This window comes from Vulpes lagopus, chromosome 1 (genome assembly GCF_018345385.1).
Source record: "Vulpes lagopus strain Blue_001 chromosome 1, ASM1834538v1, whole genome shotgun sequence".
NCBI classification, from domain to species: domain Eukaryota; kingdom Metazoa; phylum Chordata; class Mammalia; order Carnivora; family Canidae; genus Vulpes; species Vulpes lagopus.
In genome coordinates this window covers 126,365,272-126,381,920 of record NC_054824.1, presented here as the reverse complement: position 1 = coordinate 126,381,920, position 16,649 = coordinate 126,365,272, and the positions used below count along the sequence as shown (strand labels likewise).

The window sequence follows — 16,649 nt, the reverse complement described above, 5'->3', positions numbered from 1 at the left end:
ACTATCAAAAGTCTTTAGCCTAGATAAATTCTAGAAGATAATAGGAAAATGCTTTAAAAATCTTGAGGAAAACGCATTTCCAATCTTGAATTCTATATTCATGAAACTGAAAGTGAAGAAAGAGGTTGAGTAAAAATATGTTCAGAGATGTGTGTATATTTCAAACACTATCTTTTAAGAAGTTACTAAATAATGTGCTCTACCTATGCAAGGAATTAAACCAAGAAAAAGTAATGCAAGCATTTCTGCCCCAGAAGTAATGTAAGGAAACATCCAGGATGCCGGTAATAGAGAGCTATAGCAACCAGATAAATTGGAAGCATGAGAAACGACTCCAGAGAATATGTCTCCAAAGAAGAAAAAAATGAAATTGGTAGATGCTCTAAAGTCCTTAAATGTTTTGTGATGATATAGACACTTTTGAAAGACAGTTTGGGAATAAACATGTAAATGATCCATAGAAAAGCATGCAAAGAACAACAATGGGGAATTAACACCGAGGGAAAAAGTAAGCAAGAAAGTAATTCACTGTGTTGTTCAGTAAAAAAATTCTACAGTCTCTTAAATTATTGAATATTTATGCAATCAAATATATTGGGGGCAGCCCCGGTGGCACAGCGGTTTGGCACCATCTGCAGCCTGGGGTGTGATCCTGGAGTACTGGGGTTGAGTCCCACATCGGGCTTCCTGCATGGAGCCTGCTTCTCCCTCTGCCTGTGTCTCTGCCCTCTCTCTCTCTCTCTCTCTCTGTGTCTCTATGAATAAATAAATAAATAAAATCATATATATATATATATATATATATATATATATATATATATATAGGGAGGAAGGGAGTATATGAAAACAAATATCTCCAACAATGGGAAATAAATAGAAAAAATTTTAAAAACTAACACATAATAAAAATCAAGAAAAAAATTGATGTTAAATAGAAAAATTAAGGAATGGCTATATAAGCATACTATTAAAAAGGTTTTAATAAATTTACCTGAAGAGTAAGAATTTGATATGAGGTATGGCATCAGTCTCTTGACTGATGAGTTGTTTGTTTTTATTTTGTATAGGCCTTAAACATGTGCACTTAAAAAAAATAAAGATTTATCAAAATATAGACATTAAGTATCTCATACAAAGCTTGGATCTTCTGAGATTCAGACACCAAAATGAAATTGTACATGTAGAAGATGATTGGGTAGACATCTGAGAAGAAATGGGAGTAGACAAGGAGTACCTTCTGACAATGCAGGTCTAAGACCTGTGAAAAGACAAAGCGAAGATGAAGCATATGTCATTAGAGCCTCAGACTGCACAGCCAGACCAATGGGTAGACCCTGAACATAACATAGTGGAAGAATCACACATTGTGCAAAAAAATGACCAAGCTCTAATACCTTCATCATGTTATGTCATTGGTTAGTAGCAGCCCAGGAAGGGACTAGTCTTGGAGTGAGTGCTGTCGTGGAGATTAAGGTTCAGCAGATAGGGGATGTCAGTTTTACTTGTAACAGATCTCTTTTTTGAAGGGAAAAATGAGCTGTGCATTTTCATGGCTGCCGCCACACTAAAAATGGAGAACAGGAAAAAGCTTTCTATTAAAAGTTTTCAATTAAATTCTCCAGTTCTCCTCTTAGAGATGATAGATACTTAAAGTACAATTACAATGGGTAGTCTTATTTTTAGAAATTATAAGTTTTTTCACTTATAAAGATATTCTTAATTTTACAGAAAAGTCTGAATGGTTCTTCAAAACAGTATTTTTATTCATTTAAAGATCCACAAAATATTCTGGATGAAACAAACTTAACACAGATATATATCGAGATCTAGATCTATCCATTAATATACATATATATGAATTGTCTAAAATACTATGCATAGAATGTTCATCTTATCTAGTCTGAATTCTATGAAATAATACAAAATATGAGAATAAGAAAGCACAATGATAAAGTAATTTCTATTATATTTTCTAGAAAACATGAGTAATAGCAATTATCAATTGGTTTAAAATTGTATTTTATTATTCCATAATTTAAAAAATTAACCAATTTTTTCATTTATTCATGACACTGGTAGTCATGAGTAATGTATCATCTCTGTTTACTTAAAAATAATTGTAACACATTGTAACAAATACAATATTAGACATTAACATAATAAGGACTTCTTTTCTACAAAGAAAAACAAAGGACCAACTCAGGGACAGAATAAAAGAAACTTTCACAGAGAACGCTACACTTGAAAGGAGTCACATAGGATTAATTTACAAAGCAAATATGAAAAATTGAAAAAAATATATTTGAAGTAGAAAAAATAATATGTGCAAGAACATGGAATTGTGAAATGATCCAGCAAATCTAGATGGTCCTTCGAGGTGTCTTACTGAAGAGTCAGGAGGTGGTCAGATCTACTGAGATATAGGGTAATTTTTAAATATCACTTGTACTTTTCAACTCCTGAGTTCCAATTCTGTTCTTTTTTTAAGGAAATAATTTATCTGTTAATATTCTCTACAACAAGCAATATTGTCAACATAACTTCCTTTATGTCTTTACCCATAATTTCCTTACATTCTGCGAGTATGTTTATAATAGCTAAAGTTTTTTCTGATAATCTAGTGGTTTTTGTTGTCTGCCTTATTACCCTGTGTCTCAGTCATATGTTATTTCTTTCATGCCTTGTCAGGCTTTATTGTTGCAGTTGTTGTTGTTTTTTAACTGGATAGTTTATTTTTTAAAAAGATTTATTTATTTCTTTTATATATAGAGAGAGCATGAGTGGGAGGGGCAAAAGGAGAGAGACAGAGAATCCCAAGCAGACTCCACACTGAACATGGAGCCTGGAGCCAGATTCGGTCCATGATCTCATGACCTGAGTTAATGACCTGAGCTGAAACCGAGTCAGGCCCTTCACTGATTGCACCACCCGGGAACCCCTTAACTGGATAACTTAGATAATGAATTGTACTAACTTTGGGTCCTCCCCAACTCTTGAGCTTGGAACTTGCTATGATTATTGCCTAGTTTATTCATTTAATGATTAGATGGGTTATTTTAGTGGAGTCTATTCCCTCTCTCCTCTACTCTCCCTAAGTAGTGCTAAACCTCTGATGTTTCTCTTGAAGAAAGTGCATCTTTGAGTATGCCACAATCATCCTGTGATTGCAGTGACTATGGTAGGGCTTTCTCTCTCTCTAACCACACTCAGCTGCCAAACTCCTCTAATTACCAGCTGACTGCCTTATTGATTTCAACAATTCCCTGTGCCATAAATTGCTGTGAATTAATTAATCAAATTCTTTTCTTTTTAACATTTTATTTATTTATTTATGAGAATACACAGAGAGGAGAGAGAGAGAGAGGCAGAGACACAGGCAGAGGGAGAAGCAGGCTCCATGCAGGGAGCCCGATGTGGGACTCAACCCCAGTACTCCAGGATCACACCCCAGGTCTCCAGGATCAGGCCCTGGGCTGAAGGCAGCGCTAAACCACTGAGCCACCCAGGCTGCCCAATAAATCATATTCTTGCTTGTGTGAAGGAATAGCTTCTGAAGTCAGTGTTTGATATGTATTCTGATGTCAAGAAGGCTCCACTCAGCTGTCTGATTCTCCATTTTTCATCTGAAATTAGATGTCCAACAACTTAGCCTGTATCTTGAATCTCCTTCAACTGTCTTTGGCCTCAACCTTCACTGTTTTTGAGAGCACACTTAGGCTTGAACTTCTCCATGCTCTGTTGCAATGAAGTGAGTTTCTCAGGAAGGGATTAGGACCTCTCTGTTTTATGGTCTGCTTCTCTCCCAAGGCAAAAATCTCTGAATCTTGAGCTGGTGTTAGGAATACTGGCAAGCTTCTCTCTGACTGATACTCACTGTCTAGGAGTTGAGCACTCAGTGGAAGCTAGGGACAGGAACTTGAGATCCATTTGACTTGTCTCTTGTCATGGAGCCAGCACTTTATGATCCAGGGCATGGGTAATCAGGGCTCAGGATTTTCAGCACACCACACCTTTATCCCATGAGTTGAGTTTAAGCTGCCCTGAAAAATGGAGCTCTCACTTTCACCCCGCATCCTGGGAGTTAGCTTTAGCAACAAGTTGTTGGGTGCAGGATGAGAAATACTGATATCTTACTTTTCTTAAGAAGAAAGACCTTTGATTGGGATTTGGTGGGGGAAAGCCCTGTGTTCTGGACTGCAGCAATCTGGAGTGCTGTCTTCACCTTACTGAGCTAGGATAAGGAAGGAGGAAACATTTTGTTGTTGTTCAAATACCATATTCTTGCTTTTCTTGTATTTTCATAAATTTCCCTGAATAGATGTTTATTCATTTATTGCTTTCCCTTAGGACCACTTCCAAAGGCTTTAAATGATAATTTGTCTGTGTTTTAAGGACTTTCACCAGTTTCCACTGGAGACTAGGTCAAAAATTTCCTCCCACTGTTGTGCTGATAGTTTCACTGACTGTTTTGAAATTGAAGAGTAACAAATATACATGTGCATATACATATATCTATTTTATGTATGCAGGTATATATTACAAAGATAAATTTTAAAGGATTTAACAAAATCAAGATACCTAATTAATTTTGACTATGTGCCAAGTGCTGTTCCATTGTTAAGCTGGAGATGCAATAGTGAACAAAACAGATGATGTTCTTGCTCTTTGTGAATATATATTCTAGTGAAAGAGAAATTAATCAGCAAATAAATAATCAGATGAAAACAAGTACTATGAATACAAATGAAACGGGAGGATGATACAAAATGAGAGAAGAGTGGTTTTAGGAAGGTGATCAGAAGAGACCTTTTTGATGAAGTGATATTTGAGTACAGATCAAAATGATGTGAAGAGGTAAGTCAAGTGTTTATCTTAAGAAAGAGTGTTCCAAGCTAAAATTATATTAGGTACAAAGACCCTGAGAAAGGAACATGCTTGGCATCTACAAAGAAATAGCAAGGAGGACAAAGTAGCTGGAATGAAATCAGCAGAGGGAAGCCTATTAGGAAGTGAGATTAGAAAAGCAGCTGGTAGAAGATAATGTAAGTTCTTACAAACCTAATTTAGGACTGAGTGATGTGGAAAACCATTGAAAATTTAGAACAGAGAGTAGCATGCTCTGAGTTATGTTTAAAAAATAATTTCTAGGGACTCCTGGGTAGCTCAATGGTTGAGTGTCTGCCTTTGGCTCAGGGCATGGTCCCAGGGTCCTAGGACAAAGTCCCACATCGGGGGACTTCTCCTGGGAGGAGCCTGCCTTTCCCTCTGCCTGTGTTTCTGCTTCTCTCTGTGTGTCTCTCATGAATAAATATATGAAATCTTTAAAGAAAATAATTTCTAGATACAACATGGAGAATACAGGGGCAACTAAGTGGCTCAAGTGTTTGAGCATCTGCCTTCATGCTCAGGGTGTGATCCTGGAGTCCCAGGATGGAATCCCACATTGGGCTCCCTGCATGGAGCCTGCTTCTCCCTCTGCCTATGTCTCTGCCTCTCTCTGTGTGTCTCCCATGAATAAATAAAATCTTAAAAAAAGAAAAAAAAAGACAATACACTGCAGTAGTGCAAGCATAGAAGCAGGCAGAAGAGTTAGAAGGCTTCCCAACAAATGAAGCAAAAGATAACTGTGGGTTGGACAAGCATATTTGTGGAAAAAGGTAGTGAGAAATACTTGGTTATAGGTACATTAAAGGAATTGAACCTATATGATGTCTTTATGCATTTGATGCTGTATGAGATAGTTTTGTGAACTGAGAAGTAAGAAAAAAATGCTGTTACCATGTAATAAGATAAAAAAAAAATTGAGGATGGAACCTTTGGAGTGTGTGGAAATAGAATTTTTTCTTTGATCCATTGAGTTTGAGATGATGCCTGAATATCACTTGTAGAAAATAGATTTTCAGGAAACAAGAATGAATGGATGTAGGAAACAGTTTAGAAATTTAACAAAGTGATAATAAAAATATAAAGGCATTAAATAGAAAGAGTAGACAGATAATTAGTAAGTAGAAATAATAGGATTATTGATTGGTAAATGAATGAAAGGGAGGAGTCCAGGGTCGACTTTGTTTTCTGGTTTGGTTGACTTTTTGGAAAATAATGTCATTTATCAAAATAGGAATTACCGGACGAGGTATACACTTGAAACTTGATTATAGTTGATTTTTATAAGAACACATATTAACTGAATTGTGCTTATATAATGTCAAATTTAGTGACTTTAGGAGATTAAATATTACTCAGTTAAACAGGCCTAACCATACTGGAGCTTTGAATTCTTAGAGGGGAAAATGCTCCCAGACTGAATAAAGAGATCTTCATAGTCACTGATGAGAAGTTAAATAGCACCTGTCAGACTATTAATCAATTCTCCTGTATTTTCCTTTGAATATTAGTTTTCTATATCAGGTAAGGATATACATGGGTCCAATTAATCCAGCTGTCTTTTGGATGGTTTAAAGGTATTCCCAAAGTAATAGATTTTTTTTTAATTCACTTGGTGAACATTTATGATCTGAGATTAACACTAAAAATCTTAAAATCATCCAAAAAAACATCCACTACCCACAATGAGAAAGGGTATTGATTTCTGAAAAAATATTTCATAATTAATTGAAAAATATATTTCTAACTAAGATCCCCTGGAAAGTTTTGTTGCTTTTCTATGTCAAAATATTCTCTGTAAATTCATGGACTGATTTCTGCAAATTCTTACAGCTACCATGAGAGAACATCTTCTTCTGTCAGAGTAGCTACATGAATCTTATTAATCTATGCACTTGCTTTTCCTCATGCATGGCTAACAGTATGTTATTTGATCAAATTTGCTATTCAAAGTTATATATTAGGTTCTCTTCATGTTTTGACCTTTAATCTAAAACTAAATTGCTTTTCATTACCCTTGAATAAATAAGATAGTTATCAAGCAATAAATGAAATAGTGAACTCTACTTGTGATTCTTAGTGGAAGAACATTTACATCGTGAATCATCTCTTAGAAAGCAATTATCAGGATGCCTGGTTGACTCAGTCAGTTGTATCTGGCTCTTGGTTTGGGCTCAGATCATGATATCAGGGTCCTAAGCCTGGGCCCTGCCTTGGGTTCTGAACTCAGAGTAGAGTCTGCTTGTCCCTCTCCCTCTGCTCCTCCTCCAATTCATCTCTCTCTCTCTGGAATAAATAGGTAAAATATTTAGGAAGGAAGGAAGGAAGGAAGGAAGGAAGGAAGGAAGGAAGGAAGGAAGGAAGGAAGGAAGGAATTATGTATGATTAGTACCAGTTCTACTCCTCATTTGCAGCTGTCTTCTATGCTCAGATTGTCTTCTTCCATTAAAGCTATTTTATGTTCTTTTCTCTCTCTTGCTCTTTCTCTTTCATGTCATCCTTTTCTTCCATCTAGCATTTATTCTGTCTCCTGTACATGAATATCCACAAAGTATTATACCAGGTTCTGGAAAAACAAGATGAATAAAATAAAATCTCTGCGATCAAAGATCTTATAATCCAATAAACATTTATAGAAAAAAGACAGTAATCAATAATTAATCAGTAGCGAGATGTCCAAAACTTCAGTGGAAGGTGGAAGGAAACATAGTGAGGAGAATAATGTACTCTATGTGGGAAAATCAGAATCCTACTGGAATCAAAAGATGAGTTGATGTTTACCTGTTAGAGAAGTGAGTAACAGACATTCTGATACAGAAGTCCACATATTTAAACCACAAAGTATAAAAGAAATACATTCAGGGAACCATGGCTGAAGCATAGTCAGTGTTAACAAGGAGTGACAAAGGATGTCTCTAGGAATTTAAATGGAACTAGATTATAAAGACCTTGAATGTAATGACATGAAACTTAGACCTGCTAAGGAGAGGCAGGGTCAACAGGTATCATATAAATACCCACACAAGCTCAGCCAATAAGTGTGCTGGGTATGGGGACTAAGGTCAGGGAAAATTCCTTTACAATGAAGGAAAATGACTATATTTAAGGCAGAATGTAGATTTTTATTAAATATTGATAAAGTTAAATTGGGTTACATAGAAAAGTAACAACTCAAAATTTAAATAATAAAAAGTATTGGCTTGCATAATGAGAACATAAGCCGTCTTCAGGATTTGGATTGAAAGTTTGTGAAATATGGTTCTTGGACCCATTTTCTTTCTGTCTCTGACCATTCTTACTTCCATGGTGCCAGTTGGCTCCCCATTGTGGTTGTATGACAATTGTTGACAAAACCTTAAGTTTCATTCTTCATCATATAACTACAATGACCACCTTAATCCTGGAAGATTTTAATTCGTGAGTAAAGCACAGCAGCAATGGTTTCTTGACTTTGCCACCATTGGATTAAGAGAAGAATAGTATTTTGCATCTAGAGGGGATATATCTAACACATTAGTGAAAATGCAGAATACCAATTAGCAGCTCAAAATGTTATAGCTTTCAATATAATACTCTGGTTATGGGGTTATAAAGTGCTAGGAACTACAGACTCAGGCCCTATTATCTGATTCTAAAGCTAAGCTTAAGTTCTAATAGGAAACTGAAGAAGAAAAAGAAAACCTTGAAATATTTCAATTGCATGGACTGAGCACAGTCGGTAGGGTAAAAGTTATATGATAGGAAGGGCTGATAATTTAATGCACAGTGTTTGTCCTTCACTTCTTTATTTGACATATAAATGGTACATGACAATATTGGGGACTCCAGATCCAGTTAATGTATATGCTGAAAGATAAAGTAAACACAAATATAAAATTCCCAATTTTAAATATATATTCTACATTCAGATTATAGATTAAATATGCAAAAAGTTTAATTATAATTAATCTACTATACATACTTATTTAAATTCCTGTATTCTGAAAATAATAATGAAGCTATTTTATTTGAACTTTAATTTCCAACATTAGAGACTCTCATTTTATCAGAGTGACTGTTTGGAATAATATAACACACACTTCTACAGAATTTCATCTTGACCGTCTATGTTTGTCTGAAAGGTGGCCAATGTTGAATCCATGTATTATGCTGTCACTGCAAATTTTATCCCAAAGCACAACCAAATCATTTGTGTAACAGAACATTTTTTTTCCTACTCTCTTGGAATATCTTTGTGATCTCTGCTACATAACCGTTTTCTCTATTGCTTCTTTAAACTATTTAACAAGCTTGTTTGTAGTGACATGTGGCCTTTAAAACTGTGAGGTCACACTCTCAGGAATAAGGACTAATTGATGTTAATTTTCCTTGCTTCCTTTTTTACTTTTCTATTGGTGACCTCTATAAGTTTTCCAAATTAGCATTGATTGAAGTCATTTCAGGCTAATGTATCTTCTCTCAGCATTACTTTAATGCTCCAAAGAAAGTAATTGAAAAAATATCCTCATAATAAGAAAAATGTGGTGTAGGAATTCAAATACTTTTTCAAATAGTTCTGCTTTTAGAGAATTTGGGGCGGGGGAGGACTGTGAGGGTAGTAAAGTTCTTATTGTATTTAGGGATATAAGGCATTTGAATGCTTGCAAGTTTCCTGAATGTTTAAAATGTACCTCAAATTCAATAGGCCAAAATAAATTCAACATATTTTTTTCAAAAAAAGGCTTTCCTTCCTATATTCAAATTCTCAAAGAATAATAGTAATATTGATAAACTTCTCTTCCTTATCTTCTATATCTAATCAGTCCCCAAATTCCTTCATTTCTAGCTCCTCAGTATCTATTTTATAAGCTTTCTGTTTCCAGTGTTTTCGTCTCATTTTAGACATCATCATTTTATCCCATTTAATAGAATTGTAAAAATCCTCAAACTTCTCTCCCTGTTTCAATTTTTCACACTCTGAGCCACACTATACTGTTGTTCAAGTTAACTTTTTTTTTAATATATATTTTTTTAAGATTTTATTTATTTATTCATAGAGGCAGAGACACAGGCAGAGGGAGAAGCAGGCACCATACAGAGAGCCTGATGTGAGACTCAATCCCGGGTCTCCAGAATCACGCCCTGGGCTGCAAGCGGTGCTAAACCGCTGTGCCACCGGGGCTGCCCTCAAGTTAACCTTTTAAAACAGAGCTGAAATGTGGATTTCCTGATTTAATCATACTTAACTATCCTCGAACACTATGTGTTCCTCGACACTATGTGTCTTTTAACATTTGCAAAACTGTTGCAAGCGGATGTTTTTGCTAGGAATATTCTTTCCAATATGTGTGCCAGTATTTATTCATAATTCATTTGGCCTTCTCTGGTAAAATTACTTTCCATTCCTATACATAGCCCCTCAAAGCAATTACCATGATTTCACATATTACTGCTTACATATGTGGTTTTCCACCAGATTTTGAATCCTCCAAGGGGGAAAGACATATTCTTGTTTTTCCAATATAAAATATTGATATTTTGCAGAAGGCAGGGTAAGCCCTTATGTTGAATGACTAAATGAGTGAAGGCAAGAAATTAACTTAAAGCATGGTATCTATTTCTTTATTAAAGAGGAAAATAAAATAAAATAAAAAAAAATAAAAAAATAAAGAGGAAAATAGAAAGCACTTGTTAGAAGCAAAATGCAGATGATGATGTTAGGAAATTTGACTAGACTGGTAAATGTAAAATGCAATACAAGAACTTTACCTGGGACAAGTATTATTATTGCCCAGTGGTAGTGATTGTATTAAATTAGAGTGTGAACTCTATAGTTCAACATACTAAGCCATAGAATTCTGATTCACCCTGTAGCAGTATCGGGTGTTGAAGAAGAGAAAGGACTTGAGAAATTAAGATACAATATTATATTTGAAAAGAGTCATCATGGTTTTCAGAATGAGAAACAATATCAAGGGTAGGGAAACTTAAGAGGAACTATGATTTTTCAAAGGAGATTTATAGGACATAAAGCCATGGAAAGACATGGAAAAATAGGAGATGGTGGCTGAAGAAACCCCCCCTGTAAGTAGGATCAGCCCTAATCCAGAGGCAGCCCATGCAGGTGCCTTCCTGAAGTTTTAGCAACAAAAAGCATTCTGTTTGTGATAAGAAAACCATTTCCCCCCACACCCTGATTGGAATGTCCCTGAATAGCTTCATGTTGACCTTCTGAGAAATCAACCTGGATGCTATGCGACTCCCGCGGTTCTTTTGTCTTTAAGCGTTTTTTTTTTTTTTTTCTTTTACCTTTAAAAGATACCTGTAATTGCTAATCGGGGCTCTCTTCCTCCTCGGAGGTGGAGAGCCCGTTTGCGCAAACGTCCAATAAGCCCTCTTGCTTGTTGCATCTGCCTGTCTGGGGTCTGAGTCTCTGGGGCGTCCACCGGGACACGTTGGCACCCGTGAGCCAGGGTCCAACAGTGGCCACAGAGTTATGAGTTATGTTCAGGGTACCACTATGGGAGTAGACTCTTAAAGAAGCAGAAGAACTGAGGTTGAGATACTTAGAGGTTCCAGGACTAGAAGAATTTTGCATTTTACTTCTATTTAAATTGTCTAGCTGGTTTGCTGAATCAAGGTGCCAAGGTAGACTATGCCCTTGGTCCATAAAATCCAAGAGCTGAAATGTTGGGACCTTCTATTAGATAGTGATCAATTTATTTAGACACTATGAGCCTTGAAAGAGAAGGCTAGTTCTCTAGAATGCCCCATTTGTAAATTTGCAGCATTCCTCCAAAAGTCTGTTTCCTCACTTAGTTTTATATTCATTTTTCTATAAGTAATATGAATTACTGTATGATAAAAAGAAATGAAGAAGGATAATCACACCACCATTAAGTGCATTGTTTCTTAAAAACTGCCATATTTACTCATGGATTTTTTTGTTTTGCTTTTATGGAATATTCAGTGACATTTTCAGTAGTTAAAAAATTCTTAAAAACTTAAAATATTATTTTGGCAGGCCAATAATTTAATTATGAAGATAAACATCACTACTGGTGAACATTTATATATATGTGTGTATATACGTATATACACACACACATATATATATCATATACAATGAAATACGGTGATACACAAAGGCAGCATTTTTGTCTGTTTTACTGGAAAATCCAATGCATGTGTGTGAACATACATACACAAAGTCATTTCTGACTTAATGAGAGCAATAAGAGAAATGGCACCCTTTGCTTTAGTATTTTAAAAAATTTTACAGTTAATGCACAAATGACCTAAGGGAAGAAAAAATTGGAAACAGAAGATGAAACTATCAAGTATAAACAACTAAATTTAAATAACTATAAAAATTAATTTAAAAATACCTCTCCTTTAAATAAATAAAGCTTGAAGTTATAACCAAACAAGGTTCATATACCTAAAAGTGTATTTTACATGCTAAATTTCTAATATTTTATTATATTAAATACTACTATCCTGCTGAATTGCTTCCTATATTCACCTTAGTTTTTTTTTTTTTTAAAGATCATGAGTCTTATTTTTTTTAAAGGATTTTATTTATTTATTCATGAGAGATACAGAGAGAGAGAGAGAGAGAGAGAGGCAGAGACCCAGGCAGAGGGAGAAGCAGGCTCCATGCAGGGAGCCCGACATGGGACTTGATCCCAGGTCTCCAGGATCACACCCTGGGCTGTAGGCTGTGCTAAACCGCTGAGCCACCAGGGCTGCCCATCACCTTAGTTTTTATATAAAAATAATTTTACTTCTGGGGCACCTGTGTAGCTCATTTGGTTAAGTGTCTGTCTTTGGATTAGGTCATGCTCCCTAAATCCAGAGATGAAGCCCTGTAAGGGGTTCCCTGCTCAATGGGAAGTTTGTTTCTCCTTCTCCTTCTGCTCCTCTCCCCACTCATGTTTTTTCTCTCTCTTTCTCTCACTTGCTCTACATCAAATTAATAAATAAAAATCTTTAAAAAAATAATTTGTGCTTCTAACATATTATAAGAAAAAAATGTAATTTATAGCTATATTATTTATAACGATAACTCATTGTAGAGTGATTAATCTTTTTACAAAATCACATATTTCAAATTATTGAAGAAAGTAAAGCTAAATTTCAAGGAAGTTTATAATTTTTCCCCCCAAAAAAACCTCTCAGTTAAATGTCATCTCTGTCTTTCTAATGATTTTGAAGCATTTACATATATACATATACCAAGAATATATAGTGAGAGGGGTTTTGACTTATTAGGGCCTATCATGAAAAGCAATATGCACATACATGGTAAAAAGAATTTCATATCAATAAATGTTTGCATTGAAAAAATATTTGCATTGAAAAAAATGTTGCATTGGAAAATTTCCATCCCAAATTCAAACTTATACTCAATACGGTATCTAATTTCAAAATTTATTGTATCTCCTAAAGAAAGATATTGATTATTTGTGTATTTTTTGAAACAACCAAGCAAACAAAATTAATTGTAACATACTATACCGATTGTTCTGATAGTACTGTCCTACTCAAAAATATATCATCTCTCACATTACACAAAAACACCTTTCTAGTTACACAAATTCTCCTCATTCTACCAGTGGCTACATATTATTTTTAGCATATATGTGCCATAATGTATTTGTTCTCTATTGATGGACACTTATTTTGAATGTTAGATCCTGGCCATAAAATATTCCAGACATAGCTTCTTGTTTTTTTATCTTTGATTACCTTGTCAATTATTTAAGTGCTATTGCTCTGTCAAATTAATAATTTAGGTTTCCCATATATTTTTGAGTCAAATATATGTGTGTTTGTATTCTTAGAAATTCAATCAGACTATATTTTCAAATCTTATACACAACTTCAAATCAAACAGAAAATTCCATGAGCTCTATTTTAATAGTTTATATAGGATTAACTACTCATTTGCTGTCACTTTTTGGAGAAGGCCACAATTATCTCACTGTTTTTTTTTTTTTAATTTTTTTTTTTTAAATTTATGATAGTTACAGAGAGAGAGAGAGAGAGAGAGAGAGAGGCAGAGACACAGGCAGAGGGAGAAGCAGGCTCCATGCACCGGGAGCCCGACGTGGGATTTGATCCCGGGTCTCCAGGATCGCGCCCTGGGCCAAAGGCAGGCGCTAAACCACTGCGCCACCCAGGGTTCCCCTATCTCACTGTTTTTACTAGATTCTCAACTGGCTTCTTTTCTTCTGATCTTGCCATTCCTCATTGTTTTCTACACAAGCAGCCAAACTTGAATTTTGTTTAGACCACATTTCTCTACTGCAAGAACTCTCCAATGGTTTCCTATCTCATTTCAAGTAAACCTCAAATCCTTAAAATGATTTAAGAGGTTCCAAAGGACCAGGTGCTTTATTACTTGTCTGGCTTCATTTTCTATATTCCTTATCCTCTGCTCCATTTTAAGCTAGGGATCTCTGCCTTTCCTCAAACATACCAGATGAACTCTTACTTACTTCAGGGAACAGTTCAATTTGCATAAAATACTCTCCCTAAAATTTTGTAACTTGTAGCTCATAGGAGAGTCTTCTCTGTGTGAATGGAGGCCTTGGTTCTTGAATTCCCCAGGAAATATTTACAGGAAGATCCTCAGTGGAATGAAGATAACCAGAAGCACAGTTTATTAAGGACAATATGTACTCTAAAGATGGAAGAGCCAGCAGGCCCAGCAGTGGCAACCAAAGCAGGGTTAGGGATGTCTTGTCTTTTTATGTTTTCACATAGGTGTGGGTCATAAGTAGGGTGGCCTCTGACTGAGGTTGTTTCCAATCTTCCAAAGGATTGCTACTGGCTGGGAATGGAAGAATTTTAGCCCTACAAGGTTCCTACCAGAATAGTCATGGCCACTAATTTTCTCCCATGTTAATGGGTGGAGGTGGGGGTGGTAGTTCAAAACCACAATGTAAATATATTTTAATGAAGCTATAGGTTATCCTGGGTCAGAAGTTGGATAAGACAGTGCATGTTCTGCACCTGTGACTCTTGATCAGTCAGCCCTGAAGTGTGGGAAGCCATAAGGCCAAGATGTTAAAAGCCAGTCAGGATACCATGCCCTCAGATTTCTAATGTGTCACCAGTTTATCATTGCATTTGCCTACAGCTCATGTCTAAATAACTGCCTACTCTATCAATATGTGGCTGGTGTACTCATAAATTTCTTTCAGGCTTTTGTTCAATTTTACCTCTTTGAGGTCATGCCTTACCATCCTATCTAAAAATTGCAACCCACTTTCTTACTTTACTGTTCTCTGTAGTCCTTATTACTGTCTGATATATTATACAGTTTAATAATTCATCTTCCTGATTTACTGTCTTTGCATGCTAGTGTAAGTTCCATGACAAGAGAGATTTTGTCTGTTTTGTTACCGGTGTACTCCTGTCATGTATAACAACATCCAGTACATAGTGGTTGTTGAACACTTGTTCTCTAAGTAGATTATGCTTTCTTTCTCATTTCTAACATTGTTTACATTCTCTTTTCTCTTCTATTTTTCATTTTTCCCCATTTTTCCTGTTTTACTGATCTTTTAAAAATTTGCATCTACTTCAATTTAAATCAAATCTTGTCTGCTTAGCATGGATTCATATTACTACTTTTGTTTGTTTTTTTAAGATGAATGCCTAATTTGTTGATGTTTTAATCTCCTAATAAATTTTCCTCTAGGCAACATCCCACATGGTCTTATTTGCAGAGATTGTATTGTGTTGATTTCTAAATAATTTTTTGTTCTAAAAGTGCCTGGATGTTCTTAGAAGTGCCTGGTTAAGCATCCTACTTTGGCTCAGGTCATGATCTCAGGTTCTAGGATCAAGCCCTGTATAAAGCTCTTGCTCAGCAGGGAGTCTGCTTCTTCATTTCTCCTTTTGCACCTTCCTGAGCTCCTCGTATGTGTGCTCTTTCTCTCTCTCAAATAAATAAAATCTTCAAAAAAATAATAATTCTCGTTCTGATTATCCTTTTTATTATTTAGAAGCATCATTTCCTTTGGCTACTGAGTTTTGTTATTTCCATTTCTTGGCTGGTTGGTAAAATAGTTTACATTTTCCAGATGAAGGGAGTGTTTTGGTGTCCCTATCATTTCTAATTTATTACATAGTAATTGATGAAGTTTTGGAATGTAGGTGAGGTCCAGAGCCGATGACTAAGAAAGAATTCTTGAGAGATCTTTGGTGCAAAATGGTGGTTTTATTAAGGCATGGGGACAGAACCCATGGGCAGGAAGACTGGCAGTCCTGGGCCTGGGAAGGGTGGCATATTACATATTTGTAGAGCTGGGGGAGGAAAGCAAAAAAGGGAGATTCAAACGGATTTTCATATGCTAAGGAGGACCTACAAGATACTGTAGGCCTTGCCATTGTCAAGTTAAAGATTGCTTTTTCCCTCTAGCAAGGCATTAACATTAAGACAACTGGAAACTTCCTGAAGAATGTCACATATATCCCACTCTGGGTGGGGGTCATTTCTGGGATATCAGCTGTGCTTTGGCAGCTAGCCCTGTTCCCTCATCAGTAATCAGATAATATTTTTGTATGCTTTTTGATATTTTTTACAATTTTAGGGTTATTTTTAAACTTTCTATGCTATCTTATTAATGAAAAATTTCTTACTGTATCACTATCTCCTTAAGATCACTAGCTATCTTATTGATTTCCCTCTTACCCTTTTTCCTGTTATCTTTCTTTGCCATATTTTAAAGTGATTAAAAGAGGTTCAAAAAATTTGAGGAAATAACCAGATT

The 16,649-nt window shown here is 35.5% G+C and overlaps 1 pseudogene; it reads left to right on the top strand.

The window, feature by feature from the left end:
• Window positions 1-1,279: 1,279 nt before the first annotated feature.
• The window catches only part of LOC121487434, a 28,087-nt pseudogene continuing 12,717 nt past the window's right edge, over window positions 1,280-16,649 (top strand).